At 38.1% G+C, this 27068-nt stretch overlaps 6 long non-coding RNA genes and 3 other non-coding genes across 9 annotated transcripts; 6 read left to right on the top strand and 3 right to left on the bottom strand.

Annotated features, from left to right (window-relative positions):
* Positions 1–243: 243 nt before the first annotated feature.
* Positions 244–1216, bottom strand: LOC121979325. Its single transcript, XR_006111376.1, has 2 exons — positions 1051–1216; positions 244–955 (listed from the first exon to the last, which is right to left on the bottom strand). It is a non-coding gene; the product is annotated as an uncharacterized LOC121979325 (long non-coding RNA).
* On the top strand, positions 537–1627 carry LOC121979324. Its single transcript, XR_006111375.1, has 2 exons — positions 537–921; positions 1078–1627. It is a non-coding gene; the product is annotated as an uncharacterized LOC121979324 (long non-coding RNA).
* LOC121983515 lies at positions 1428–1624 on the top strand. The gene has a single exon (XR_006112562.1). It is a non-coding gene; the product is annotated as a U2 spliceosomal RNA (small nuclear RNA).
* A 16819-nt stretch (positions 1628–18446) lies between the features above and the next one.
* Positions 18447–19353, bottom strand: LOC121979326. The gene is made up of 2 exons (XR_006111377.1): positions 19218–19353; positions 18447–19131 (listed from the first exon to the last, which is right to left on the bottom strand). It is a non-coding gene; the product is annotated as an uncharacterized LOC121979326 (long non-coding RNA).
* Positions 18802–19784, top strand: LOC121979328. The gene is made up of 2 exons (XR_006111379.1): positions 18802–19083; positions 19245–19784. It is a non-coding gene; the product is annotated as an uncharacterized LOC121979328 (long non-coding RNA).
* LOC121983562 lies at positions 19596–19792 on the top strand. The gene has a single exon (XR_006112601.1). It is a non-coding gene; the product is annotated as a U2 spliceosomal RNA (small nuclear RNA).
* A 1691-nt stretch (positions 19793–21483) lies between these two features.
* On the bottom strand, positions 21484–22376 carry LOC121979329. The gene is made up of 2 exons (XR_006111380.1): positions 22240–22376; positions 21484–22154 (listed from the first exon to the last, which is right to left on the bottom strand). It is a non-coding gene; the product is annotated as an uncharacterized LOC121979329 (long non-coding RNA).
* Positions 21951–22614, top strand: LOC121979330. Its single transcript, XR_006111381.1, has 2 exons — positions 21951–22028; positions 22175–22614. It is a non-coding gene; the product is annotated as an uncharacterized LOC121979330 (long non-coding RNA).
* Positions 22615–22617: 3 nt separating this feature from the next.
* On the top strand, positions 22618–22814 carry LOC121983458. The gene has a single exon (XR_006112510.1). It is a non-coding gene; the product is annotated as a U2 spliceosomal RNA (small nuclear RNA).
* The last annotated feature ends 4254 nt before the right edge of the window (positions 22815–27068 follow it).

Below are 27068 nucleotides of genomic sequence, written 5' to 3'. Positions count from 1 at the left end.
CACACTAACCTGATCGTTTGAGGGATCACACTGACTGCGTGATGCACCCTCTCAGTCTCACACTAACCTGATCGTTTGAGGGATCACACTGACTGCGTGATGCATGTTGATATATAGGTCCCAAAAAGCGTCCGACTGCAGAAAAATAAAATCTCTACCGGTTTGAATCCGTGGAGAGATGTGGTTGAGCAGCATGGCTCGGAATATTTTCAGTCATTCAAGTAAAGTTCATCAGATCAATACTTCTATTCACAACTCGTCTTATGCTATTGATTATTTTTTAAAAATAGTTAATAGGCTTAGAAAATTGGCACTCGCCAGGTTCCACATCCGCCAATTATTGACAGGGAGCGTGCGAGAAGCCAACACGTTGGTTGGTGCAATAAATTACCAGCAATAATTCCACCCCTGCCCCCACCAATAACGCGATAAGAAAGCAGCGTTCCCTACCTACCAAAAAAGCTTCGCTGTCCGGGGTCCACCTCCGTGCGTGACGACGTGGTTAACTTGATCATCGACAGGCCCATCTCAGCCGTCCGTCTATCTCTTCGCCATGTTTCGACCATGCGTGAGTACGTGACGGCGGGGTTAACTTGACCGTCGACACGCCCTGACACCGCTGACGAGGAAAGAGAGGGACAGCAATGAGAACGCTGATTCATTCCACCACCAATGGCCACTTCCCAAATCCCCATCCCGATAGAAAGAGATAGAAGAAACTGACGCGAACATCTCTCCTCTGCTTCTCCCTCCCGGCCACCGACGGGCTCGGAGTCGCACTCATCACCTTCTCAATTGGCGCCGGCCTCTATACCTACTGCCATATGTCTAGGTCACTGCCATTCTCAATTCGAGTAAAATTCCCATTGAATGTTAACTTAATGATATCGGGGAGCAATGACATACTTGTGAGTTTTCAAGGTAAATGTTATCTGTGTCTCTGAGTTTTTTGAATCTGAATGCAAAAAAAGAAAAAAAAAAAACAGATATAAAGTCTATTTTGAGCAAGGAAAAAAGATACAGTTTTGTTCTTTGAAAAACATTTGATACCTTGCTCTGCCCCCATGGATCCCTTAGGAAGAGGGGCTCTTCCAGCAAGTGGAGTGCCACCAAGAGTCGACATCATCAACGTCTCCATTAGAAGCCGGAGAGTATGATCCAAGCAAACCGAGCCGCTAAAGAGACAGAGAGCTTAAGTCGAGAAGGGGAGGAGCAAAGTGTTGAGCGAGATGAAGAGGAGGTGAGGCATGATAAACAAAGAACAATGGCCAGAGAGCTCAAGTGGAGAAGGGGAGGAGCGAAGTGCTGAGCGAGACGAAGAGGAGGTCAGGCCGAAGAACAATGGAATTTTAATCCCACATCGCTAAATAAACTTTCCGAGTGCGACTGAGAACTTTAAAAGAAGGAAGGATCTTATCATACAATTCATACCTTTCTCGGCCTTTTGGCTAAGATCAAGTGTAGTATCTGTTCTTATCAGTTTAATATCTGATACGTGGACCATTGGTCCATTATGATATTAAATTAATTTTTTATGGGGAGAGGGTTCATTATAATAGCTTGCTATTGGAATCCTTGCACGTCGCCTTTGTGTTGCACTATTGCATAGGCTGGCGCACCCGACCAAATATAATTTAAATAATAAAATTAGCATTATTAAAGCTATATTAAATTGAGTTAGTTCTAAATTTAAGTCTTTATGTTTTGCTTCTTTAAAAAACATTAGATACCTTGCTAACCATCAAGAGCCTTTCCCTCTTGTATAAAAAGCCAAGTATATCACGCTAAGGATAAGCAAAAGGATCGCAAGGCTCCATAACAAAGAATTTGACAGCGTCGAACGGGAGCGCGTGGATTCATACTTATAATTTTTTTTTACAAATCGTGCTTGACAAATGCAAAAAACTGTTGATAAACTTATTAGAGAAACTAAGCAAGGTAGTCGAGCACATCGTCAAGGAACGAATCTGGGATCTCTTCTCTTTTATATTTTTGCTTGACAGATCAGGGGAGAGGTAGTCGTCCTTGATAGATCAGGGGAGAGGTAGTCGTCGTCCTTCAATTATTGGAGGGTCCCATTGACATCATAGTCAAAAAAGTGGAGAGTCCGGTCAATGAATATTTCATTGAATTCAGGGGAGCGAAGGTACTTCACCTTGAAAGATTCCTAGCGATCAGGTTTCTCCTCCTTGAACTTGTTAAATGTAGCCTAGGACTCCTCTAACTCAGCCTTCAACGCAGCTAGCTCGACCGCTTGCTTGTCTTTTGTTCATTTTTGTTCCCCGAGCTTGAGCTCACTCGCCGCCTGCTCTGTCGTTCGGCTAACCTGCTCAGTCGCAAGTGTTGCCTCTGCCTCTTCGAGCTTTTTGGCTAAGACATGAGCCTACTTGTTTTCTGTCTCCAGATCTTCGATGGCTCAGAGTTCCCAGGTATTAGCAGAATTTATCTTCGACTCGTAGTGGTGGCCCTACTTGGTCAGGCGGTCGAGCTGTAGCGCCTGATTATAAGTTTTGTTCTTTTCAACTGTTAGCGTCCACTCGGACCTCAACAATTTCTCAGAGCTCGTGTCCAAGTCTTTTTTTAGTTGGGCAACCTCGGTGATTAGCTGCTCAACCCGACCCTATGTTGTGTCCGATTGAACGGCTAGCGCTCAGAGCTACTAGTTCTCATGTTCGAGAAGGCCAGCCACTGACACATGGCCAAACTTTTCACCCAGTACTACAGGCAAAATGGAGCTACTTAGCACCGATCGAGAAAAGTAAAGAAACGATGCGACTATACTTACCCCAGTGGCTTTTTGGGAGAAATTGTCAGCAAGTTCCCCAGGCAGGATAGTCGCTGCTCAGGTCCTAGTGTCGGCCCAGACCCGTGCTAGAGGACCTTGAATGGTAATTTGATGCTGTGGGGAGCGGGGCACGTCGTCGTCTGGTTGGCGCCACTCGTCAGTCGATAGACAGAGGATAGCCTTGATGAGTCTACCGCCGCTCGGAGTTGAAGGGGTTGAGGTAGCTGAGCCTTTGGATTTGAACTTCGAGAAGGAGTGAATAATGGGCAGTGGTGCTTCTATGCGAATCTGTGGAGAAGGAAGATAGGCAATTGAGGGTGTGAGTGTGGCCCCAACCAGCAACGCGGACAATAACGTCCGATCAAAGGAAGGAGGAGTCAGCAGAATAACCTTCCTCTCAGCAACCGCAGAAGTGGAGGACTCCCCTCACTCGGATGGAGGTCAGGAAGTCGTGGATGAAGCACGGGCCTAAAGAGCCGAGGTCGCCGGGAAGGAAGATGATTTCACTCAGTGTCGCTTACGGCGTTGGATCAAAGGCTCACCTGATGTGGCCGATTTGGACGAAACGACAATCGGAGCCATGGAGGGGCACTTGGGAGACAACTCGCCAGTAGTGCCGGCCAAATCGCTGGCCGCCACCCGACTTCCCCTTGCCTCATCGGTTTGCTCATCAGAGTGTTTGACCAGCAATAGGCCACATCTCTCCAGCTCGGCCACTCCTTTGGCATTAATGTCTGTATCAGAGATCCTACACTTGCTGCTCAACAATGCGCAGTTCATGATTCGATCTACAAAAAAAGAAAGAGACATCAGTTAAATTCCAAGACGACAGGAAGAAAAGGGCATTCCTAGAGGGACGTGCAATTGTGTTCGTATAAGGCTCAGCCCGAACACATACAAAACTCCCTCTAAGAACAGCCTATGTAAATGGTATTTTTGATCGGCCAGACTCGTAGTCGCTTCGAGTTAAATCGGCGCGCTTCGATACCTCTTGAGCGGGGGAGGCTTCGATAGTTCGATTTGCCAGCCGGTTGGAAAGGCAAACCGAACGGGCAAACGAACATAAAAATAACGCTCCTTCCAGTGTTTATTGGAGGAGGACATTTTGTTAAAATACACAATCCCCACTCGGGCTTGGAAGAGGAAGGTATCCGACTTAGAAAGGTTTGAGCAGTAGCAGTAATGAAAAACATGAGGCACAAGAGGAATCCCATACAGACGGAATAGTACCACAACCCCGCAGAGCAGTCTGAAGGATTGAGTACTAACTGATGTATAAGAATGTAAAAGTAGGTGCAAATTTCAGAGAAAAAAGGATGGATGGGAAATTGAAGGCCGACATAGAATTGGTCTTTGAAAAAGGGCAAAAAAACCCATCTAGAGGCGTGTGAGGGTGATTGTATGTAGAGAGAATAATAATTTGATAACCGTCGGGGAAGCGATAGGTGAGTTTCATTTAGTCGACCTTATCACTATTAAACTTGGACTCGGTGGAGGTGTACCACAGCCTGGGGATGTCTGGGATGGAGAAAGAGAGACTGTCATCGAACAAAGGATAGAAAGCGAGGATTGAAAGGAAGAAAGAATGTTAGTGCAGGTTGCACTAATAATCTAATTTTGATGTATGACATATAGATTAATGTTAGATTTATTATTTGTCTAACCTTTCTACTAAGTGTGCAAGAGTTAACTGGTCTGAAGGACCTCACACCAAGCTGAAATCCAACTAGATCTGCGAGACCTGATAGTTGGTGGAAAGTCCAGATAGGTATGCGGGACCCGATATTTGGCGGGAAGTCCAGTTGGGTCTGCGGGACTTGACAATCAGTTAAAGTCCAGTTTGGTCTGCGGACCTAACATCTGACGGGAAGACCCAGTGGGTCAAAGGCAAGTCAAACGATTGCAGTTGGTAAGTGAAGGTAAGCAATTGGAGGAGAGATCCAGTGAGGACGCGTTCCCCTGTTGAGGGAACTGTAGGCATCGATCTAGCTTAGGTCCATTTGGGAAACATAAGCTGAGACCTTGACTAGATCCTGGTGTCAGGGAGGTAGGATCTAATTACTACTATTTTATTATGTTGTAGTAACTCTATTTTGCAGGGTAAATATATTTTCTGTTGCCTAGACACAACAAAAAAAACTGTAATTTAGGGACGAATTTTCCCAAAATTTTCGTCGCAAAATTTTTTGCGACAAATTTTGTGACGAAAATATATTCGTCGCAAATTAGTCGTTGCCACATTTTGCAACGAAAATAAAATATTCGTCCCAAATTTTGCAACGAACTATAATTTTCGTCACAAATTTTGTTGCAAATCTACACTGCATAGTGTCTTCAAATTTGGGACGAAATTAGATTTTCGTCCCAAATTAGGGACAAATTCTGGTTTGTTCCAAATTTGGGACGAATTTCAGTTCGTCCCAAAATTCGAGTTCCCGGTTCATTCAATTTCGGGACGAAATTATTCGTCCCAAATTCGGGACGAACAGATATTCGTCCCGAATTCGGGACGAAAAATATTCGACCCGAATTCGGGACGAAAAAAATTCGTCCCGAATTCGGGACGAACCATATTTCGTCCCGAATTATCCCTAAAATTTGGTAAATCAAAATAAATCAGATTTTGGAACGAACCCAAATTTGGTCCCAAATTAGGGACGAACTTTAGATTCGTCCCAAATTAGGGACAAAATCGGGTTCGTCCCAAATTTGGAACGAACTCAAATTCGTCCCAAAATTTGTCCCAAAATACCCAGCAACCAAACATTTTTCATTTCTTCATCCTATTTTACATATCAAATACATTCAAATATTTATACACATCCAAACAAACATTCAAACAACTTCACATCCAAACATTCAAATATTTATACCAAACTTCAACACACATCATATTTATACACATCCAATCTACATACAAATATATCAACTCATAATATTTACACATCCAAACTAGACATCCAAACTAACATTCAAATATATCAATTCAACAAACATCATATTTACACATGAAAACAAGAACTAGTTTGGTTCAACAACTCATAATCCAAATAACAAATACATCTAAGCATAAAATAAAATACTAATCGTCATGCTCCGGGAGCTTCATGCACCTTCTTCCATGCTTCGTTCTCCTTTTCCTACATCAAATTACAAATGAATAACTAACATTTATAACAATATATATATAGATCTAAAACATACATCAATGATATCATATTGAAATAAGACATCTAAAACTTATGCAACTAACAAGTTAAATATTGTCTTGTTTTAAAAAAAAACTAAGAAAATTAACGATTCTATAATAAAGAAAATTAACTACAACATAAATGAAAATTAGAAATACAATTGGTAGTTGTATTACCAATTAGAAATACAATTGGTAATATAATTTCGACCTGTACCTACATGTGCATATCTAATGCTTCATCCTATCATATGTGCTCACATCTACATATATATACTTTCACATATTTTAGTTTCTAACTGGGTTTGGATACCAAGCTAGTTGATCACTTTAATCCAACTTATGGTATGTTTCACTGATCTAGTTTATGTTTAATCCATGCAAACATAAACATTTACAATTAATGCTTAGGACATAAACAAGTCATACTTTGTTCATGCTAGAATCTTCCTGGAGCTAAGGAGTTATTTCTTATCTATTAACTAAGGCAATCTAGATTCACTATATGCCTAATAAAAGCTAGTACAATTTTCACAACATAGCTCAAATGAAAGAAGGGGAATGATCATTATGAGGAGTTTATTGATTATTTTCCATTTTGAAGATGTTTATTATACAAACTTGCACTTCATTTATTTTGGATCTCCCTCCCTCACGTACATCTCTTTTACTATCAACTCAAAGAGTAAAGCATTGTTTACATGGAAAATAGGAAATTCTAATGAGTAATGGATTCTAATTAATATAATCAATAAAATTAAACTAAAGTTATTATAAATTTGTATAATAAATGTTAATCCTACTGATAATTAGTAAGTAGCTATATAGTGTTTGAATTTATCACATAAATGGTAGAGTTGAGTTTTGATTTTTGATTATAATTTTAAAAAAAAAATAAAAATAGATTGGAGTCTCTCAATGAAAACACAAGACGGCATAAGAAAAACAAGGAAATCTTTACTTTTATCTTTGCTTGTCTCATTCTTTAAATATCCTTGTGATTCCTAATGGCTACAAGGAAATCTTGATCATTCTCTTAAAGATAATAGAGGGGTAAACAAATTAACCAAAGTGGGAAATAAGTTTACTTACATTATGACATTACCTTTCCTTTCATCTCTTCAAGGCAAGCTTCAACTTTGCACAAAACCCAATAAATATTAGAAGATCACTTCAACATAAACAGTGGAGTTTCATAGCTAGAAGAAGTAAGAAAATAAAATAAGATTAACCAAATAAATCTAGAGATATGGTCTTAATACATGGTTATCATAATACATCAAAGACTTAGATAGCAAAAAAATCCTTATGTAATCAAAAATACATGTATCAAATGTTTATAACATAATAAAATTATTGACACGTATATAACTAAATTGCATAGATTAGTAATAGACAGATCAAAAATATAAAACATGGCATAAAATGCAAAGTAGCAAGGTAAAGTAAAAATTTAAAAGAAACTATAACAATAAGTGTAAAAAAAAATCTAATATAAAACTTCCAATAATTTAACAGTCAGGAAGGGCTGGATCCGGCAGCCACCAGCTACCAGCGACTGCCAACGGCCAGGAAGGGCCGGATCCGGCAGCCGGCGGCTACCAGCCGTCAGCAATGGCCTGCTCCGGCGGTTCCCAGTGGCTTCCGGCGCCGAGCAAGGCCCGGATCCGGCGGCTTGCGGCTGCCGTGCATGGGTAGCCTCGACAAGGAGGAACCCTAGCTGGCGATCATAGTCAGCCGCACGACAAGGCGAGGCCGCAGCTGTCGAGCGAGGGGAAAGAAGTGAGAATACACGCCGGAGATGAGGACCCGAAGCTTACCTGCCGGAGAGCGTGGAATCGTGGCCGGAGAGCAACGTCCACTCTCGCCGCGCGTGAAAAGAAGGAACAAGAGGCTGCTCGCGTGAAAGAGGGAAGAAAAAGTTAGCTCCCGTGACAAGAAGGAAGAGGAATAATCGGGGCTGTAATTAGGGCAAATTTGGGGACGAATTTTATTTCGTCCCCTGGTTCGTCCCTATTCTGGGACGAACTCCAAAGTTCGTCCCAGATCTCTAATTTTATTAAATTACAAAAGTAAACAATAAAAATACGGATGCATGACCTAGACATCTCAGAATGACACGAAATCAGTTTCTATGCGTTCGTATCGATCTCCTGATCGCACTGATGGTCCCAAACATTTTTTCCACTCTATATTTTGGGGATGAAAATTTTTTTTTCAAAAATTTAAATAATCATTTTCAAAAATTAAAAAACCTGAAAATATTAGCTTAAAAAATAATATCGTGTGATCATTATGATCATAAGATCGATACGAACGCATAGAAATTTGTTCCGCGCTAATCCGAGTTCTATAGGTCAGGTTTTTATTTTTTAAAAGATTTTTTTTACAATTTTCATATATTCACAGTTTGGAACGAACTCCAAAGTTTGTCCCAGATCTGGGACGAATTTTAGAGTTCGTCCCAGATCTCTAATTTTCTTAAATTACAAAAGTAAACAATAAAAATACGGATGCATGACCTAGACACCTCAGAATGACACGAAACCAGTTCCTATGCGTTCGTATCGATCTCCTGATCGCAATGATGGCCCCAAACATTTTTTCCACTCTATATTTTGGGGTTGATAATTTTTTTTTTCAAAAATTTAAATAATCATTTTAAAAAATTAAAAACCTCGAAAATATTAGCTAAAAAAATAATATCGTGTCATCATTATGATCATAAGATCGATACGAGCGCATAGAAATTTGTTTCACGCCAATCCGAGTTCTATAGGTCAAGTTTTTATTTTTAAAAGATTTTTTTGAATTTTCATATATTCACAGTTTGGGACAAACTCCAAAGTTCGTCCCAGATCTGGGACGAATTTTGGAGTTCGTCCCAGAACTCTAATTTTCTTAAATTACAAAATTAAACAATAAAAATACGGATGCATGACCTAGACAACTCAGAATGACACGAAACCAGTTCCTATGCGTTCGTATCGATCTCCTGATCGCAATGATGGCCCCAAACATTTTTTCCACTCTATATTTTGGGGTTGATAAATTTTTTTATCAAAAATTTAAATAATCATTTTCAAAAATTAAAAACCCCGAAAATATTAGCTAAAAAAATAATATCGTGTCATCATTTTGATCATAAGATCCATACGAGCGCATAGAAATTTGTTCCGCGCCAATCCGAGTTCTATAGGTCAGGTTTTTATTTTTTGAAAGATTTTTTTCTTAATTTTCTAATATTTACAGTTTGACACGAACTCCACAGTTCGTCCCAGATCTCTATTTTCTTAAAAATTAAAAATAAATTCTTTCGAAAATAAAAAACTAACCTAGAGAGCTCGGAATGACATGGAACAAATTTCCATGTGCTCGTATTGATCTCATGAACGCATTAGTGGCCTCAAAACATTTTTTCAAAATCTTAACAAAAAGAGATCAGAAATTTTCTAATATCAAAATGACTTTACCTTATTCAAAACAACTCTTATTTTTACCAAGTCATAGGTTCTATCAAATTGATATTTTCAATTTAATCATCACGAACTATATTGGGTTTTCGAGTTCACTAATGTGGTCATGAGATCGATACGAGCGCATAGAAATTTGTTCCGCGCCATTCGGAGCTCTATAGGTCAAGTTTTTATTTTTTAAAAGATTTTTTTTACAATTTTCATATATTCACAGTTTGGGACGAACTCCAAAGTTCGTCCCAGATCTGGGACGAATTTTGGAGTTCGTCCCAGATCTCTAATTTTCTTAAATTACAAAAGTAAACAATAAAAATACGGATGCATGACCTAGACACCTCAGAATGACACGAAACCAGTTCCTATGCGTTCGTATCGATCTCCTGATCGCAATGATGGCCCCAAACATTTTTTCCACTCTATATTTTGGGGTTGATAATTTTTTTTTCAAAAATTTAAATAATCATTTTCAAAAATTAAAAAACCTGAAAATATTAGCTAAAAAAATAATATCGTGTCATCATTATGATCATAAGATCGATACGAGCGCATAGAAATTTGTTCCGCGCCAATCCGAGTTCTATAGGTCAAGTTTTTATTTTTTAAAAGATTTTTTTTTGAATTTTCATATATTCACAGTTTGGGACGAACTCCAAAGTTCGTCCCAGATCTGGGACGAATTTTGAGTTCGTCCCAGATCTGGGACGAATTTTGAGTTCGTCCCAGAACTCTAATTTTCTTAAATTACAAAATTAAACAATAAAAATACGGATGCATGACCTAGACACCTTAGAATGACACGAAACCAGTTCCTATGCGTTCGTATCGATCTCCTGATCGCAATGATGGCCCCAAACATTTTTTCCACTCTATATTTTGGGATTGATAAATTTTTTTATCAAAAATTTAAATAATCATTTTATCAAAAATTTAAATAATCATTTTCAAAAATTAAAAACCCCGAAAATATTAGCTAAAAAAATAATATCGTGTCATCATTATGATCATAAAATCGATACGAGCGCATAGAAATTTGTTCCGCGCCAATCCGAGTTATATAGGTCAAGTTTTTATTTTTTGAAAGATTGTTTTCCTAATTTTCTAATATTTACAGTTTGGGACGAACTCCACAGTTCGTCCCAGATCTGGGACGAACTTTGGAGTTCGTCCCAGATCTCTATTTTCTTAAAAATTAAAAATAAATCCTTTCGAAAATAAAAAACTAACCTAGAGAGCTCGGAATGACATGGAACAAATTTCCATGTGCTCGTATTGATCTCATGAACGCATTAGTGGCCTCAAACATTTTTTCAAAATCTTAACAAAAATAGATCAAAAATTTTCTAATATCAAAATGACTTTACCTTATTCAAAACAACTCTTATTTTTACCAAGTCATAGGTTCTATCAAATTGATATTTTCAATTTAATCATCACTAACTATATTGGGTTTTCGAGTTCACTAATGTGGTCATGAGATCGATACGAGCGCATAGAAATTTGTTCCGCGCCATTCGGAGCTTTATAGGTCAAGTTTTTATTTTTTAAAAGATTTTTTTTACAATTTTAATATATTCACAGTTTGGGACGAACTCCAAAGTTCGTCGCAGATCTGGGACGAATTTTGGAGTTCGTCCCAGATCTCTAATTTTCTTAAATTACAAAAGTAAACAATAAAAATACGGATGCATGACCTAGACACCTCAGAATGACACGAAACCAGTTCCTATGCGTTCGTATTGATCTCCTGATCGCAATGATGGCCCCAAATATTTTTTCCATTCTATATTTTGGGGTTAATAAATTTTTTTATCAAAAATTTAAATAATCATTTTCAAAAATTAAAAAACCTAAAATATTAGCTAAAAATATAATATCGTGTCATCATTATGATCATAAGATCGATACGAGCGCATAGAAATTTGTTCCGCGCCAATCCGAGTTCTATAGGTCAAGTCTTTATTTTTTAAAAGATTTTTTTTTGAATTTTCATATATTCACAGTTTGGGACGAACTCCAAAGTTCGTCCCAGATCTGGGACGAATTTTGAGAGTTCGTCCCAGATCTCTAATTTTCTTAAATTACAAAATTAAACAATAAAAATACGGATGCATGACCTAGACACCTCAGAATGACACGAAACCAGTTCCTTTGCGTTCGAATCGATCTCCTGATCGCAATGATGGCCCAAAACATTTTTTCCACTCTATATTTTGGGGTTGATAAATTTTTTTATCAAAAATTTAAATAATCATTTTCAAAAATAAAAAAACCCGAAAATATTACCTAAAAAAATAATATCGTGTCATCATTATGATCATAAGATCGATACGAGCGCATAGAAATTTGTTCCGCGCCAATCCGAGTTCTATAGGTCAAGTTTTTATTTTTTAAAAGATTTTTTTTGAATTTTCATATATTTACAGTTTGGGACGAACTCCAAAGTTCGTCCCAGATCTGGGACGAATTTTGGAGTTCGTCCCAGAACTCTAATTTTCTTAAATTAAAAAATTAAACAATAAAAATACGGATGCATGACCTAGACACCTCAGAATGACACGAAACCAGTTCCTATGCGTTCGTATCGATCTCCTGATCGCAATGATGGCCCCAAACATTTTTTCCACTCTATATTTTTGGGTTGATAAATTTTTTTATCAAAAATTTAAATAATCATTTTAAAAAATTAAAAACCCCGAAAATATTAGCTAAAAAAATAATATCGTGTTATCATTATGATCATAAGATCGATACGAGCGCATAGAAATTTGTTTCGCGCCAATCCGAGTTCTATAGGTCAAGTTTTTATTTTTTAAAATATTTTTTTTTGAATTTTCATATATTCACAGTTTGGGACGAACTCCAAAGTTCGTCCTAGATCTGGGACGAATTTTGGAGTTCGTCCCAGAACTCTAATTTTCTTAAATTACAAAATTAAACAATAAAAATACGGATGCATGACCTAGACACCTCAGAATGACACGAAACCAGTTCCTATGCGTTTGTATCGATCTCCTGATCGCAATGATGGCCCCAAACATTTTTTCCACTCTATATTTTGGGGTCGATAAATTTTTTATCAAAAATTTAAATAATCATTTTCAAAAATTAAAAACCCCGAAAATATTAGCTAAAAAAATAATATCGTGTCATCATTTTGATCATAAGATCCATACGAGCGCATAGAAATTTGTTCCGCGCCAATCCGAGTTCTATAGGTCAAGTTTTTATTTTTTCAAAGATTTTTTTCCTAATTTTCTAATATTTACAGTTTGGGACGAACTCCACAGTTCGTCCCAGATCTGGGACGAACTTTGGAGTTCGTCCCAGATCTCTATTTTCTTAAAAATTAAAAATAAATTCTTTCGAAAATAAAAAACGAACCTAGAGAGCTCGGAATGACATGGAACAAATTTCCATGTGCTCGTATTGATCTCATGAACGCATTAGTGGCCTCAAACATTTTTTCAAAATCTTAACAAAAATAGATCAGAAATTTTCTAATATCAAAATGACTTTCCCTTATTCAAAACAACTCTTATTTTTACCAAGTCATAGGTTCTATCAAATTGATATTTTCAATTTAATCATCACTAACTATATTGGGTTTTCGAGTTCACTATTGGGGTCATGAGATCGATACGAGCGCATAGAAATTTGTTCCGCGCCATTCGGAGCTCTATAGGTCAAGTTTTTATTTTTTAAAAGATTTTTTTTACAATTTTCATATATTCACAGTTTGGGACGAACTCCAAAGTTCGTCCCAGATCTAGGACGAATTTTGGAGTTCGTCCCAGATCTCTAATTTTCTTAAATTACAAAAGTAAACAATAAAAATACGGATGCATGACCTAGACACCTCAGAATGACACGAAACCAGTTCCTATGCGTTCGTATTGATCTCCTGATCGCAATGATGGCCCCAAACATTTTTTCCACTCTATATTTTGGGGTTGATAAATTTTTTTATCAAAAATTTAAATAATCATTTTCAAAAATTAAAAAACCTAAAATATTAGCTAAAAATATAATATCGTGTCATCATTATGATCATAAGATCGATACGAGCGCATAGAAATTTGTTCCGCGCCAATCCAAGTTCTATAGGTCAAGTCTTTATTTTTTAAAAGATTTTTTTTTGAATTTTCATATATTCACAGTTTGGGACGAACTCCACAATTCGTCCCAGATCTGGGACGAATTCTGGAGTTCGTCCCAGATCTCTAATTTTCTTAAATTACAAAATTAAACAATAAAAATACGGATGCATGACCTAGACACCTCAGAATGACACGAAACCAGTTCCTTTGCGTTCGTATCGATCTCTTGATCATAATGATGGCCCAAAACATTTTTTCCACTCTATATTTTGGGGTTGATAAATTTTTTTATCAAAAATTTAAATAATCATTTTCAAAAATTAAAAAACCCGAAAATATTACCTAAAAAAATAATATCGTGTCATCATTATGATCATAAGATCGATACGAGCGCATAGAAATTTGTTCCGCGCCAATCCGAGTTCTATAGGTCAAGTTTTTATTTTTTAAAAGATTTTTTTTGAATTTTCATATATTTACAGTTTGGGACGAACTCCAAAGTTCGTCCCAGATCTGGGACGAATTTTGGAGTTCGTCCCAGATCTCTATTTTTCTTAAATTACAAAATTAAACAATAAAAATACGGATGCATGACCTAGACACCTCAGAATGACATGAAACCAGTTCCTATGCGTTCGTATCGATCTCCTGATCGCAATGATGGCCCCAAACATTTTTTCCACTCTATATTTTGGGGTTGATAAATTTTTTTATCAACAATTTAAATAATTATTTTCAAAAATTAAAAAACCCGAAAATATTAGCTAAAAAAATAATATCGTGTCATCATTATGATCATAAGATCGATACGAATGCATAGAAATTTGTTTCGCGCCAATCCGAGTTCTATAGGTCAAGTTTTTATTTTTTGAAAGATTTTTTTCCTAATTTTCTAATATTTACAGTTTGGGACGAACCCCACAGTTCGTCCCAGATCTATAATTTTATTAAATTATAAAAGTAAATAATAAAAATACGGATGCATGACCTAGACACCTCAGAATGACACGAAACCAATTCCTATGCGTTCGTATCGATCTCCTGATCGCATTGATGACCCCGAACATTTTTTCCACTATATCTTTTGGGGTTGATAAATTTTTTTATAAAAAATTAAAATAATCATTTTCGGAAATTAAAAAACTTGAAAATATTTGTTAAAAAAATAATTTCGCGCGATCATTATTATCATAAGATCGATACGAATGCATAAAAATTTATTCCGCGTTATTCGGAGCTCTATAGGTCTTGTTTTTATTTTTTGAAAGATTTTTTTTCTAATTTTTTAATATTTACAGTTTGGGACGAACTCCAGAGTTTGTCCCAGATCTGGGACGAATTTTGGAGTTCATCCCAGATCTCTAATTTTCTTAAATTATAAAATTAAACAATAAAAATACAGATGCATGACCTAGACAACTCAGAATGACACGAAATTAGTTCCTATGCGTTCGTATGGATCACCTGATTGCAATGATGGCCCTAAACATTTTTCCTCTCTATATTTTGGGGTTTAAAAATTTTTTATCAACAATTAAAATAATCATTTTCAAATTTTAAAAAACCCAAAAATATTAGTTAAAAAAATAATTTCGTGTCATCATTATGATCATAAGATCGATACGAATGCATAGAAATTTTTTTCGAGAAAAGAAAGCTTCTTGCGAATCATTCGCTACTTGTCTTAAAAACAGTAAATTAGGGACGAATTTGAAATTTCGTCCCTAAATTGCGTCTAATTTGCCGACAAATATTTATTCGTTGGCAATTAGCAACAAATCCAGAGATTTGTCGCAAAATTGCATAAATTTTCCAACGAAATTTAGATTTTGACGCTGATTGGCAACGAATTCTGCGACGAAAATATATTTGTTGTGAGTATCCGACGAATTTATTTCGTTGCTATTTTAGTTGCTAATTAGCGACAAATTTGTTTTTCGTTGCAAATGCTGTTGCAAATTTGCAACGAATATTTTTCGTTGCAAATTTTCGTCCCTAAATTACAGTTTTTTTTGTAGTGAGACTAACCCTTTTTGTAGGGAAGAAGTTGCTAAAGAAAAGGAGAGTCTGAGCGCCCGGACCTATTTGCTCGGGCAAGTGCCGCAAGCACTCAGGCGGTCCGGGCGCCCGGAGTTGGTCTAGGCTTTGACCAGAAAACTTTTCCAGGAGCTGAGTTGGAGCGCGTCCAGTGGTCGAGCCAGGTCAGTATGGTCCAAGCGCCCGGAGGGGTTCCAAACGTCCGGAATGAGCCTATATAAGGGCCTTCAATGAGTAGCTTCATAACATCAAATGCTATGAGTTTCATTCCTATGTGGTGCTCCGAAAAAGGTCCTATGGCGCTGTAAAATTCCTTCGACAACCAACGATCAAGATTTGTTTATTTTCTCTATTATCGGTAACATTTTCTTGTAGTTTTTATACTTAATTTTGTAATTATTCAAACTATTAGTGGATTGCCCAACGAAAATACCCAATGAGTGGGTCTTGGAGTAGGAGTCGTCGAAGGCTCTAAACCAAGTAAAACTACTTGTGTTAGTATGTGATTATCTTTCTTCTTCTAGCTTCTCTCTTTTACTCTTCCGTTGCGACTTGTTTTTAACTCTCAATTTTTGAAAATCGCTATTCACTCCCTAGCGACTTTACAATCTTACAAGGAGAAGGAACTTACTGGAATAGAGAGATCACCGATGATAAGCACAAAAAGAAGAGCAAGGAGATGAGGAAGAGGAAGGCGAAGGCGAGGAATGAGATGGGACTAAGAAAAAAGCTAAGGGTTTAAAACCCCTATGGGCAATCGACTCGGGCCGTCCGATTGAGGGTTTTGGAAAATGAGGCTTTATCGTGACCGTTGAATTCGAAAAGGTAGCCATCACATCAAGCTTAAACAGTCACCTGTCACATCACACACGCGACGACCTACAGAAGGCGACACACGACATTTGATTGCAGGTGGCATTAATGAGGAGGCAGAGAGCATGATTACAGGGTGTGGTCAAACATGCTTTGCATTAATGGTTGGGGGTTTGAACAACTTTCTAGAAATCAGGGTGACATTAGCAATAACTGAAAGGCACAACGTGGATTGAGCGATTGGAACAAAGATCAGAAGGAAAGCAAAAAAGGGCTAAGTGTTGGCTATGAGATTGTCGTGCGGCAGATGAGCATTACAGTCAAGCGATAGCTATAAACCTTTGAGCAAAGAAGATCACAGTCGACCGAGCGAGAGGTGTTACAGTCGAGTGAACAGCATGTTCGAGCGAACGAGTAAGGCTAAATAGATAGATAGAAGATAAGAGACAAACAGGTAGTGTATCCCCCTGTCGTTGTCCCCGCCGAGTGGGAGGCATGCCCGTCTGGATGAGAGGCAACCTTCCAACATCGGAAAAGCTAAGTAAAGGAAGATTGTGATGTTCAGCACGACCGAGCAGATGTGTCCCGACCAAGCGGACGCAGACCGACCTACAATGGGACCCAGTCGCATATCTCCTCATACTCTTTTGGAAGTTTGTGCCACTGACAACAGAGCATGTTCCGTAGGCAAATCATACTTCGGAAGCTTCCAACCTGTTGCATCAAAGATATGCATGGACGCTTAAGGAAAGGTGTTAGGGATATCTTTTGACTTGTCTTTTCATAGGACACTTGAGAAAATGTAGGTACGCTTTGAGATGCGTGTACATGTACTACGGTGACACTATAAAAGGGAGTTCTCATATGCAGACGAAGGTATGCACAACTATGTTATTCTACATGTTTTAGCTACAGTTTTTCACTATTCTCTATATCATCGGAAACTGACTTGAACGTCGGAAGACTGACGCCAGGAACCCCTTCCCGTCCCGGTGCTAACGCTTCTATGTTGCAGGACTACGTGGAGTCTCCGTCCCGTCAACTTTCTAACCACATCGCCAGCTTGTCATCTTCTCCGTTTTTGGACAAAAACATCTAGCTTTAACCAAAATAACTTAAATTATAAAAAATTTAAAATATAATAAAAAAAGACTAAATATCTTTTAGACCTCTCAAAGGTCTTAAATGATATTTTTTAGTCTGAAACTGAGTTGTTATAGGTTTCCGATAATCAATTATAGATTTCTAAATAAACTCCAATTTGATGTATTATAAGTCTCATGTTCAACCTGAATCAAAAGTTATGATTCCTCAAACTTTTTTTTGTTCCTACACCAAACTTGCTTTGATCTTACCGATCGTGCCATGATCCCACCAATCATGTTCCGATTCTACTAAAAAATGATCCTACATGATCCAAGATCAATTAGGTGTTCTAGATTGTAGGATCATACGATCTTACAATTCAAGATCATGATTTTATAAACATGGTTCAACTGTATAAAAGAGCGGATAATGATGATGTGATGATTATTGAAGACAAACTTTTCTCTACGAGAGCCCAAGCCTTTCATTTATACTCTTCCATTTTTCTTTTTCTATCTCCTGCTGACTTGATCGTTCGAGGGATCTGACTGGCCCCCACGGGCGGGATCAGCCGGTTATGACATGGTATTCTTGCATCATGAGTCGGGAGGTCAAAGGTCTGCGGCAGCAATTGCGATAACATCAATATCTGTCCGTGCTAAACACCTAAGACCGCCATGTCATAACTGGGCCCGTATTCACCGTGATTTACTCCCTCTTATACTTGTGGGGCCGGGGTGAGGGGGCCGCTGGGTTGACGGTTCCAACCTTTTGCATCATCGAGGGATCAGACTGACTGCGTGATGCATGTTGACATAGGTTCCAATAACCGTCCGAGTGCAGAAAAAAAAAATCTCTACCGGTTTGAATCCGTGGAGAGATGTGGCTGAGCAGCATGGGTCGGAATATTTCAGTCATTCAACAAAAGTTCATCAGATCAATACTTCTATTCACAGCTCGTCTTATGCTATTGATTACTTTTTAAAAATAGTTAATAGGCTTAGAAAATTGGCACTCGCCCGTTTCCACCTCCGCCAATTATTGACAGGGAGCGTGCGAGAAGCCAACCACGTTGGTTGGTGCAATAAATTACCAGCAGTAATGCCACCCATGCCCCCACCAATAACGCGATAAAAAAGCAGCGGTCCCTACATGCCAAAAAAGCTTCGCTGTCCGGGGCCCACCTCCGTGCGTGACGACGTGGTTAACTTGATCATCGACAGGCCCATCTCAGCCGTCCGTCTATCTCTTCGCCGTGTTTCGTCCGTGCGAGACGGCGGGTTAACTTGACCGTCGACACGCACTGACACCGCTGACGAGGAAAGAAAGGGGCAGCAATGAGAACGCTGATTCATTCCACCACCAATGGCCACTTCCCAAATCCCCATCCCAATAAAAAGAGAGAGAAGAAACCGACGCAAACATCTGCTTCTCCCTCCCGGCCACTGACGGGCTCGGAGTCGCACTCATCGCCTTCTCAATCGGCGCCGGTCCCTATACCTGCTGCCATATATCTAGGTCCTCTTACTGCCATTCTCAATTCGAGTAAAATTCCCTTTGATGGTTAACTTACTGATAACGGGGAGCAGTGAAATACTTGTGAGTTTTCAAGGTTAATATTATCTGTGTCGCTGCGTTTTTTTGAATCTGAACGAAAAAAAAAAACAGATATAAAGTCTATTTTGAGCAAGGAAAAAAAGATACAGTTTTGTTCTTTGAAAAACATTTGATACCTTGCTCTGTCCCCGTGGATCCCTAAGGAAGAGGGGCTCTTCCAGCGACTGGAGTGCCGCCAAGAGCCGACATCATCAACGTCTCCATTAGAAGCCGGAGAGTATGATCCAAGCAAACCGAGCCGCAAAAGAGACAGAGAGCTTAAGTGGAGAAGGGGAGGAGCGAAGTGTTGAGCGAGACGAAGAGGAGGTGAGGCATGATAAACAAAGAACAATGGCCAGAGAGCTCAAGTGCAGAAGGGGAGGAGCGAAGTGCTAAGCGAGACGAAGAGGAGGTGAGGCTGAAGAACAATGGAATTTTAGTCCCACATTGCTAAATCTAACTCTCCGAGTGCGACTGAGAACCTTAAAAGAAGGAAGGATCCTATCATTTAATTCATACCTTTCTCGGCCTTTTGGCTAAGATCAAGTGTAGTATCTGTTCTTATCAGTTTAATATCTGATACGTGGGTCATTGGTCCACTATGATATTAAATTAATTTTTTATGGGGAGAGGGTTCACCACAATAGCTTTCTATTTGAATCCTTGTGCGTCGCCTTTGTGTTGCACTATTGCATTGGCTGGCGCACCCGACCAAATATAATTTAAATTATAAAATTAGCTTGAAAAAAAATTATATAAATATAATTTAAATTACAAAATTAGCTAAAAAATTATATTAAATTTTTGTAAAGTTGTTACAATGTGTAGTAGTTTATCAATAGTAACTATTATAAGTGTAATTTATCTACAATAGTTGCTACAAGTAGGGATGATCAATTGGTTTGGTTATTGGGATAAAAAATTATCCGATCCTATTAGATTGGATAATGCATTATCAGGAGATTTCACTCTATATCCGACGATTTTTTTTTCGGTTTGATTCGAGTCGGTATAAGCGGGTTGGTCGGTTTGACGAATTGATTGCTCACCCATAGGCACTACAGTGACACTATAAAAGAAAATTCTCATATACAAGTAAAGGTATGTACAACTTTGTTATTCTCATGTTTTAGCTGTAGTTTTCAACTATTCTCTATATCATCTTAGAAATTGACTTTAGCATCGGAAGATCGACGCCGGGAACCCTTTCCTGTCTCGACGCTAACGCTTCTGTGTTGCAGGACTACGTGGAGTCTCTGCCCCGTCAACATTCTAACCATATCGCCAGCTTGTCATTTTCTCCGTTTTTAGACAGAAATAGGGGTGTAAATGAACCAAGCCGCTCGCAAGCTATTCGAAACTCGATTCGATAAAAGCTCGTTTGAACTCGTTTAATGAGACTCGTTAAGATAAGCAAACTAAGCTCAAGTTTCGTAATATTCGGCTCATTAGCTCGTGAACACGTACGTTAAGCTCATTAAGACCCTTTTAAATAAAAATAATAATAGTTTTGATATTGAATTTATAGATTTTACACTTTACTTATAAAAAATATAGACAAATATATTAAATTTATTTATTAGAATAAAATTATAAATTTTAATAATAATATTATAATTTTCTCTAAATATATAATTTAGTTTTTAATGAATATTTAAATTTATGATTTATATTTATTAAGTTCGTTTAGGCTCGATAAAAGCTCGAATAAGCTCGTGAGCCATGAATATATTCGTTAAATAAAGCTCGAGCTCAGCTCGATTATAAACGAGCCAAGATCAAACATTCAAGAGTTCGACTCGGCTAGACTCGATTACACCCCTGAATAGGAAGATCTAACTTTAACCAAAATAACTTAAATTATAAAATAATCTAAAAGATAATAAAAAAGACTAAACATCTTTTAGACCTCTCAAAAGGTTTTAAATGATATTTTTTTAGTCTGAAACTGAGTTGTTATAGGTTTCTGATAATCAATTGTAGATTTATGAATAAACTCCAATTTAATGTATTATAAATATCATGGTTCAACTTGAATCAAAAGTTATGATTCCTCAAACATTTTATTGATCTTACATCAATCTTGTTTTGATCTTACCGATCTTGTTATGATCCGCGGATGATGACGACGAAAATGATGATGATCAAAGGCAAACTTTTCTTTATGAGAGCCCAAGCTTTTCATTTATGCTCTTCCACTTTTCTTTTTCTCAGTCTCACGCTAACCTGATCGTTCGAGGGATCACACTGACTGCGTGATGCATGTTGATATAGGTCCCAATAACCGTCCGAGTGCAGAAAAATAAAATCTCTACCGGTTTGAATCCGTGGAGAGATGTGGTTGAGCAGCATGGCTCGGAATATTATCAGTCATGCAAGTAAAGTTCATAAAATCAATACTTCTATTCACAACTCGTCTTATGCTATTGATTATTTTTTAAAATAGTTAATAGGGTTAGAAAATTGGCACTCGCCAGGTTCCACCTCCGCCAATTATTGACAGGGAGCGTGCGAGAAGCCAACCACGTTGGTTGGTGCAATAAATTACCAGAAGTAATTCCACCCATGACCCCACAAATAACGAGATAAGAAAGCAGCGGTTCCTACCTGGCAAAAAAGCTTCGCTGTCCGGGGTCCACCTCCGTGCGTGACGACGTGGTTAACTTGATCATTAACAGGCCCATCTGAGCCGTCCGTCAATCTCTTCAACGTGTTTCGATCGTGCGTGACGGCGGGGTTAACTTGACCGTCGACACGCCCTGACGCCGCTGACGAGGAAAGAGAGGGGCAGCAATGAGAACGCTGATTCATTCCACCACCAACGGCAACTTCCCAAATCCCCATCTCCTCCTCTGCTTCTCCCTCTCGGCGGCCACCGACGGGCTCGGAGTCGCACTTATCGCCTTCTCAATCAGCGCCGGCCTCTATACCTGCTGCCATATATCTAGGTCCTCTTACTGCCATTCTCAATTCGAGTAAAATTCCCTTTGATTGTTAACTCACTGACATCGATGAGCTGTGAAATACTTGAGTTTTCAGGTTAATGTTATCTGTGTCTCTGAGTTTTTTTGAATCTGAATGAAAAAAAACACAGATATAAAGTCTATTTTGAGCAAGGAAAAAAAGATACAGTTTTGTTCTTTGAAAAACATTTGATACCTTGCTTTGTCCCCATGGATCCCTAAGGAAGAGGGGCTCTTCCAGCAACAGGAGTGCCACCAAGAGTCGACATCATCAATGTCTCCATTAGAAGCCGGAGAGTATGATCCAAGCAAACCGAGCCGCTAAAGAGACAGAGAGCTTAAGTGGAGAAGGGGAGCAGCAAAGTGTTGAGCGAGACGAAGAGGAGGTGAGGCATGATAAACAAAGAAAAATGGCCAGAGAGCTCAAGTGGAGAAGGGGAGGAGCGAAGTGCGGAGCGAGACGAAGAGGAGGTGAGGCCGAAGAACAATGGAATTTTAGTCCCACATCGCTAAATATAACTCTCCAAGTGTGACGGAGAACTTTAAAAGAAGGAAGGATCCTATCATATAATTCATACCTTTCTCGGCCTTTTGGCTAAGATCAAGTGTAGTATCTGTTCTTATCAGTTTAATATCTGATACGTGGGCCATTGGTCCACTATGATATTAAATTAATTTTTTATGGGGAGAGGGTTCACCACAATAGCTTGCTATTGGAATCCTTGCGCGTCGCCTTTGTGTTGCACTATTGCATTGGCTGGCGCACCCGACCAAATATAATTTAAATTATAAAATTAGCTTGAAAAAAATTATATTAAATTTTTGCAAAGCTAAAATATGCATGTAAGGATCAAAATTTTATAGAAATTAATTATGATAGGATTAATGAATCTGTTTTGCCTCTATTTCTGATGTGATGTTTATAATTCTTTCAACTTAAATTAGTAGTACAATTATAAAAAAATTAACAATTAAAATAAAATAAGCGGAAGAATTATTTGATTATAATCTAAGTGGTTATTAATCCAAGACGTTGAAAAACTCACTAAAATATTCTCCGTGTTGCAGGTGGAGAGTCCTCTTACAAAAGTTGAAAATAAGATTTTATCTTCGGCTAATGACTAGGGAAGACAACTTCAACCGACTAGAATGCGCCTCGATACTGTCATGAAAAACGCCTTCCAAGCCATTGAAGGTGTCTTCCCTACAGCAGATCAGCTCCTTAACTGATCTTCATCCTCGAGCAATCTTTCGCTCCAGCTTCTCGTCGTTCGAAAACGCATCACGCTTCCTTGTTCGCCAGTGTACTTTTTTGCAGTACCTCGTCACTCGGACGTGCTGAGTCCGTCGACTCTTTCTCGTGTCATCTTTCTCGCTAGCTGTATTTCGCTCGGATTCTTATACTCCTAAGTTCCTTTCTTGGATACGCACATCTAGATTCATGAATTTCAAAAGTAGAAAATAATTCTTCTAGATTACTTACTTCTAAGTCCCTAGAGATGTATGTATTTACTAAAGTTAACCATTCTCGTGTTCTTGAAAAAGTGTTAAGTGCATACCTTAGTGAATCTCGATTAGTTACTTTTTTTTCGAAATTTGTGAGTTTCGTGATTAGCTCCTTTAGTTTGGCGTGCAGTTGAGGAACCGTTTCACCTTCCTTCAGCCGAGGATTTGTTAGTTGTTCCGAAGTAGATCTCTTCTTACGAGCTTGACATCGGAGGATCCTTCGTGAAGCTCTTGGAATTTTTATCTAGAGATCTTTTGTATACTTGTAGACTCTGATCCGGTTGACCTCTTGTGGTGGCAACACACTCAGCAGATGAAATTTTATTTTTCCGTTGGCCACAAATTCGTCTTGTTCCTTTTTTGTGTAATTGTCCTCTTTCTTTAGATCATCATTGGTGTCGGTAGGTACACAGAACGTTTTGAAGTTTACCTCCATTTTCTTCTTCTAATGGACGAAGTCTCCCTTGACCTTAGACAGATGAATACTTGTTCCGATCATCGTCTTTTGTACTTTAGTCGGCGGTTAGTTTTTCTGAAACTGTTGAGCTCTGATACCACTTGCTGGTCCTGTGCGGCCAACAAGATGGGGTGAATTGCCTATCAAATGAAATTAACCAGTGCGGGTGAATTGTCTATCAAATGAAATTAACCTCTTCTCGTTCTTTTAACTTGATTAGTAGCACAATTTTAATAAATTAATTGAACAATTAAAATAAAAGAGGTCGAAGAATTACTTAGTTACAATCTAACTAGTTGTTAATCTGAATTGTCTATCAAATGAAATTAACCTCTTCTCGTTCTTTTAACTTGATTAGTAGCACAATTTTAATAAATTAATTGAACAATTAAAATAAAAGAGGCCGAAGAATTACTTAGTTACAATCTAACTGGTTGTTAATCTAATGCGTTGAAAAGCTCACTAAAGAATTCTCTTTCATTGCAGGCGGAGAAGCCTCTTACAAAAGTAGACAGCTTAAAATAATGACTAGGAAAAAGTACAAAACTTATTATTCAAGTTATTGATTAATTCTTAGCTCTAGGGGCATTTTTATAGCTCCTGGAAAATTCTATGCGTGGGTGGAAGGCGCCTTCGAGTGACAAACTTTATCCACTGAAGATAAGGTTTTATCTTCGGCTAATGGGTAGGAAAGGGGCCTTCAACTAGCTAGAATGCGCCTCGGCACTGTTCATGGAAGGCGCTTTCCATCAACTTCTTAGTTGATCTTCATCCTCGAGTAATCTTTCGCTCCGACTTCTTGTCCCTCAGAAATGTCTCGTGCTTCCTTCTCGTCCGCTAACGTACTCTTCTGCAGCAACTCTCATGGGCGCACCGAGCCTGCCTACTTTTTCCCATATCATCTTTCTTGCTAGCTGCGTCTTTCGCTTGACTTCTTGTGCTCCTAAGTTCTTGCACACTTAGACACAAGGCCAAATATAATAGGACCTAACTTAACTTGGTTAACCATATCAAAATTATGATGAGGTACTTACAATATCCCCTTTTTTATGTCCATCAACTCAAGTTAAAGTTAGGGTTAAATCATAATGAAATAACATAGTTAATTGTAATTATATATAAAAAATTACACCACAATGAATTAACTACATTAATATTGCAAAATAAGTATACAGATAAAAATTATAAAAATTATCCTAACTCCTCCTTTGATCCTATCTGAGACCTACGGAAATAACACACTGGGCATGGTGGATGAGTGATTCACCGTCAGAAGACCTTTCTCTTCAAAAGAAACTTCTCCTTTGATCCTGTGCACAAGCAAACGATTCAACAAAACGCTCGTGTCTAGAAACCAGAGGGACTCCCTAGCAAAGGTCCTCCGACGCTCAAGATAGTCCCGATCCGAACGAATGGAAGAACAGAGAGAATGTATGCACGAAAGTGGAGTTGCAGATGTCAGTGAGTGTGCCTTCGTTGCGGAGAGGACTCCTCCTTTGTATACCACCTCTTATAACCTCTGCAATCATGAGATAGCAAAATATGTCAGAGTTTGTTAAACAGTTCACCATAAGCGTCCGAGGAATCTTTGTTGTACCCACATGTATACCCTTTTTGTCGTTTACAACTTCTGTTATTGCTAAGGTTGTCGAAGGAATATGCTGTTATTATTAGTCTGCTGATAGGAGACACGATAATCCTTGAACAAGTTTCCAGAAGAATATTCTCTGACACAAAGTTATTATCATGGTAAGTTGTCGGAATATTGTCTGCTAAACATGATTCTGTCGATCCTTAAGCTGGCTGCCCTGTTGAGATGCTATCGTCAACTGAATATACCTCGGCCGGTCCTTAAGTCGGCTGCCTTGTTAAAATGATGTTGTTGGCTGAATATGTCTCAGCCAGTCTTTAAAACGACCACTTTGTTAAGATGATGTAACCTACTGAATATATCTCGGTCAGTCTTTAAGCCGACCGCATCTATCCTAACCAATCATTCAGCCGCTCTATTATATTCTACGCAATTCTGAGATATTCGTTTGAGGGTCTATAATAATATCTTAGTCACATTGGAAATATGCTCGAAAAATAATATCACACCCTATGCTCTCTAGAAATCCATCTGATAACATCTGCTTTGTTGAAATCTCGCCCGGGTGATAATATGAGGATAGGTACTATAGGTCCGATCATTCTTTTCCCGCTTGGTCCTATAATGGGCTACTAAGAGAGGCAGCTATGTTTTGATAAACTCGGTTGATATATTGAGTCGAACTACATCATGTCATTGCTTGACCGAATTTTTATATGATTAGGGTATATATACTCATCTGACCTTGAGGCTGGATGGATGTACATGCACACTGTTACTTAAGATTGGTAAGCTATGGAGTGAGTCAGTTATTCCGACCGATATGTAGGACCGGTCGACCTTAGTTTCGATCATCTTAAGATTTGGCTGACCTTGAGACCTTAGACTTCCTGATTCATTCGACTTAAGGGTTGATCATCAGTCCCCGACCAAATTAAAATTCGATCTAATGGAATCAAAGAAGCTTAGTACGGGGCAATTTGATCAAAAATCGGATGAGGGGATTTTATTCCATCTAGAGTATGACTGTTACCTCACATTGACTTTGACCGCCCCTTCACTTGAACTTTGACCGCTACATTATCTTCTGGGTCCACTCATCATAACCCGTATCACCCTTAATCTCTCTTAACTTTGACCAATTTTTTCCTTTTGATTACTTAAAAAAATAATAAAAAATATTAAAAAATAGTTATAAAATTTTGAGAAATTGTCTTGAGGTTTATGAAAAGAATATCTAGTAAAGTAACATTTTCCAGAAATTATTTTCAAAAATATTTAAATTTTACTGATTAATCTTTTATTATGAACAAAAATAATATTAAAAATTACTTATTTTAAAAATCCTAAATTTTTTTTGTCAAACTCAAACAAACAATGTTAAGTATAAAAATTGTTACAAATAAATATTTTATACTTTAATAGAAATAAATTATTTTATTAAAAGACCTATTTTTTGAAAATTAATATA

This window comes from Zingiber officinale, chromosome 5A (assembly GCF_018446385.1).
Source record: "Zingiber officinale cultivar Zhangliang chromosome 5A, Zo_v1.1, whole genome shotgun sequence".
In the NCBI taxonomy this organism is placed as follows: Eukaryota; Viridiplantae; Streptophyta; class Magnoliopsida; order Zingiberales; family Zingiberaceae; genus Zingiber; species Zingiber officinale.
This window is presented reverse-complemented; position numbering and strand designations above follow the sequence as displayed.